This window comes from Lactuca virosa, chromosome 6, assembly GCF_052849685.1.
Source record: "Lactuca virosa cultivar CGN04683 chromosome 6, Lactuca_virosa_CGN04683_v6, whole genome shotgun sequence".
Classification (NCBI taxonomy): domain Eukaryota; kingdom Viridiplantae; phylum Streptophyta; class Magnoliopsida; order Asterales; family Asteraceae; genus Lactuca; species Lactuca virosa.
The window spans coordinates 209,786,603-209,791,594 of NC_136431.1; positions in this window are offsets into that span (position 1 = coordinate 209,786,603).

Sequence of the window (4,992 nt, forward strand, 5' to 3'; positions counted from 1 at the left end):
CCATTTAAATTTATCGACATTTGGAAGTTTTTACCCGCTTCCGCAAAATGGAAAGATTATGGAAACAAAGAAGAAGGTGGTTCAAAAAGAACCAAAAATTCTTAAAAAAGTTACACAACTTCATCGAATGCTCGTTTTGGGTTTGATTTGAACCAAGATGATGAGCTTGAACTCAAAGAGATAGTTCATCCGATTGGTAGAGATAATGCAATAAAATAGGGTCTTCGTCTAATCTATCAGGATTCGATAAAAGTGATGACATCCGCAAGGTGGCAAGTAGCTTCAAAATACATAATTTGAATTTCATGATATGAACCACACTGTGACAATTTAACAAGGACATATAACAATTTGATGAGTCAACAAAAAAGCGGGGAAAGTGATATAAACATTTTAGAGACGATGCTTGAAATATTTAAAATGGACAATAATCAAAGACCATTTAAATTTATCGACATTTGGAAGTTTTTACCCGCTTCCGCAAAATGGAAAGATTATGGAAACAAAGAAGAAGGTGGTTCAAAAAGAACCAAAAATTCTTTAAAAAGTTACACAACTTCATCGAATGCTGGTTTTGGGTTTGATTTGAACCAAGATGATGAGCTTGAACTCGAAGAGATAGTTCATCCGATTGGTAGAGATAATGCAATAAAATAGGGTCTTCGTCTAATCTATCAGGATTCGATAAAAGTGATGACATCCGCAAGTTGGCAAGTAGCTTCAAAATACATAATTTGAATTTCGAAAATTGTTTGCAATTCAAAAAAGAGAAATTGATCGTGAAAAGAAAAGCGCGAGGAGAAGCAAAAAACTCGAGAAGAAAGAACATGAAAATGTATCTATGCTAAAAACCATATGGAATTCACGAAAGAAGATACGATAGAACGTGAAATCATGTAACACTAAAAATGCAAGTTCTTTTGTTATTTTTTCCCTAGAATTCAGGCTGATTTACTAGAGGAGTTAGACATGCACCATGCAAAATATTTGGATTGACGTCCAATTGATGTGAATGTCACATAATGAAACTCATTTAGTGGCCGATATGTCAAGAACGAACGTGAATCCCCATGATATTTTATTGACACTGAATAATCAAAATTCAAAAAATGTATTTATGCTAAAAACCATATGCAATTCACAAGAGAATGTATGAATGAACGTGAAAGCATGTAACACTGAAAATACATGTTCTTTTTTCGTTTTTATTTCATCAGAATTCAAGTTGATTTACTAAAGGAGTTAGAAATGCACCATGCAGAATATAACATGTTTTAGGAGTCAATTCTGATTTGAATCCCTCAATTCCTTGAATTTCTTCCGTTGAGATATAATTACACCGTATGAAAAATGGTTGATTTTACCTGAAACTAGTATCCACGTTACTTCAAGGTATAATGTGATATTACATTATTTACACAATGTTGTCAGTACAACATACTTCCCGCTTTAGTCTAGTCCACCACCAATGCATAAACATGTTGCTATTGCAATTGGACACAAATAATATCCATTATGTCACAGTGGTATTAAAAGAAAAATATCTCATGCCTTCTGTTTTTTTTTTTGAAATATAATCGTTATAAAAGATCGCATGCAATTGCATGGATTACCCTATATATAGATCGAATAAATTTTTATGCTTAATATTTAAGTTTTAATCAAAAACTTTACAATTCTTGAAGGGTGAAAGGAGACATTATCCCAACAAAATATTTTGAACTTGCCCATTCAGTCCCAAAGCTTTTTTTGGTGCTTTATGGGGGCATAAAATAGATATCCACCTGCTTTTTTGGTCACTGCTACATGATATAACAAGTTTTATAAACCATACCAGCTTTGTTTTATGTTTTTTATTCAAAACAATTAAACCCAGTACATATTATGGGTGTGTATGGAGTGGTTTGGTTCGGTTATTAGCCAAAACCGAACTATAACCATTATTATTGGTTAATGCATTTTGGTAGCCATTGGTTATGGTTAATAGTTTTTGTTGGTTAATGTTTTGGTTAACGGTTAATAATGGTTAATCATAATGTTTAAAATAATATAAATGGTGAAAGTATATTGGCATAAAAAAATGAAAAAAGGATACAAAAAACTCTTGAATGCCAATGTTTGTAACCTAGCTCATAAATAGAATAAAATGTGTAACTTTGATACTCAAGTGAGATAAAGCATAGTCACATTTATATTCAAAAATATTCAATAAAAGTATAAAACATTAAAAAAAACATTGAAATTAATAATTTTATATATTGATAATTGATATTAATATTAAAATAAAGCGAAACATTCATATACGTTCAATGCTATTAAATCAAATACTGTAAAAGAAAAGAATCAAACATTCATACCTGGATAAGAAAAAAGTCAAACATGCATATACGTCTAGTGTGATAAAGTAAAAAACAGTAAATAAAAATAAAGCCAAAAAACAGCCAAAAATACATTCTTAATATATCAAAACTTTGAATCACAAAGTCAAGAAGAACCAAAAACTTAACTTACATATAATTATAAAGTCAAATCAACCTTCGATTAAGTTTAACGGTGTGAGAAGCCTTCGATTAGGATTATGAGTGTGAAGATTAAACTAATTGTAAATAATGTTATATAGAATCATCCAATTAGGAATTACCGAATTAATCAATAGTCTAAGCCCATTGGATGATTGTGTGTTAGCATGATCAACATTTGATGGTTTGATTGTTCGTGCGTCTCCTAATAAGTGATGATTAATGGATTATATTTTGAAATTTTAATTATATTATATTATATAAAATCTATAATTTTTATATATTTAAATATAAAATTAGTGGTTCGGTTAATAATGGTTCGGTTAACCTATAAAACCATAACCGAACCGTTAGTTATTGGTTAGCAAAAATTAGAAACCGAACCATCGGCTTTTAAAATGGTTTGGTTATTATGTTTAGGTTATAACAGTTTTGGTTCGATTTTTCGGTTATTATGCTCACCCCTAGTACATAGTCAACCAAATACTCAAACTTAAAGTCAAAATTGAGATATATCCATCTGTAAATATGAATAATGAAGCCCAAAAGTTTCTCTCAAATTATCCATGGACCAGCTGGTTCAATCTGTCTTGTTGTTAACGAAGAAGAGTGGGGAGGGCTTGCAAACGGGTGTATTTGTTTTTCGGACCACATGCTAGGAGAATCAAGTTTAATTGCAGTCATGGCTAACTATCTCAACTTCGATGTCTACGGTTTGGACTTAAAGGAGGAGCGAGGCAATTCCGATATAAGGAAAATGTTGGTCGGCACAAATAATCGATCTATCATAGTCATCGAGGACATTAATGTCTGCGGTGTAGGATTGCAAAGTCGAGAAACCAAGAACGATGGTTCAAATCCAAATTAGAAAAACGATAAGGTACATACTTGATACATTGGTATATTGAATAAGCAAACATTTTATTGTTTTACATCATTCAATCTTATGGGTTTGTTTTCATTTGGGTATTAGATAAGTTTATCAGGGCTGCTGAATTTTATGCATGGATTGTGGTCGAGTTGTGGGGATGAGTAGATCATCATGTAACACCCCGTTTATTAAGTAAATAAATAAATAAATTAATGAATGTATAGTAGCCCTAAAATCAATAATTATATAGCAAGGTGTTGGTCTTGAGGAGCTAACTGTCACAATTTTAGAAGTCGGGGGTTAAAAGTGTAAGTTTCGGATTGGTTTCGTAAAGATTTTTAGAAGACAGGGGGTGTTTGGTATCATTTGGACCTAATTTGAAAAGGATTTGTAGGGGAGGGGTTGTTTGGTAAAATTCGGACTTAATTTGTAAAGGGTTTCAGAAGGTGGGGTTTAAAGAGTAAATATTGGAGAAAAATCGAAATAATTTCATCAGGGAGGGACCATTTCTACCATTATGGCAATCAGTTCCATTGAGTCGGGTATATAAACCCTAAGGAACCCTAACCCTAATGTATAACCCAGCCGCCACCTCCACCCTTATGCCTCCCACCACCGGCCGCCACCCTACCCTCTTGCTTCTCCAACCACCGAGCCACCGATGTGGCATTCCGCTGAAGATGTGAGCTACCACCGCCAACCATGGATGCCGACGAGATTGTGCACTGCCGTATCCTCCATTGCCGCCGACGACGACAAGTTGGGTTGTCGCTGCTACCGTCGTGGTTAGAGAAAGCGGACCCCACCCATTTCCTTCCCCGTTTCTGTTCCGGTGTTACGCCGCTGCTGTTGCCACCATATCCTCCGCCGCACCACCACAGCTGAGGACGAAGGCCGCCATGGAGCGTCATGGCAGTAGACAATTGGAAGAGACCATTAGCTGGTCGTCGTTGTTGCTCTTTTTCTTCCCTGCTTCTTCCGTTGACTGCCTCAGCCCGTGTTACGACCATTCGTAGCGCCGGCGCCGCCGCTGGCTCGTTTCGTCGGTCCTTTTCGTCGTGCAACCGTCTGCTGCCGCCTTTCGTCGTGGAAGGTGGTTGTGTGCGTGTTTTGCCATGTGTTTAGGTGTGTTGATGTATTATGTTGTACTTATTGCTTTGGTCGGAAAACCAAGGAAGCCACCACCACCACCGTAAGGTGGTTGCTACCACCACGTGCCACCGCCGACACCACTAGAGTGGTTGTGTGTGTGTGTTTGGATTAGTGTGTGTGTGTGTGTTTTATTTGGGGTTTTGCTTTGTAATATTGTATTCGGTGCCAGAATAATGAAAAGAAACTCATAACCACCACCGTGAGGTGGTGGCTGCTGCCACCAGCCGCCGTGTTGGGTGGCGGTGTGCTTTTGCTTGTGTATAGTTGCTTTTGGGATGCTTGGACAAAATGGACTAGAACCATAACTACCACCGTGAGGTGGTGGCCACCGCCGTGAACCGCCGTTGACGACCACTACCCGAGGTGGTAATGGGTGGTGCCCGACTAGTGAAACCTTAATGGGCCTAATGAAACCCTAATGGATCTAAGGACTTAGCTTTTGGGCCTATT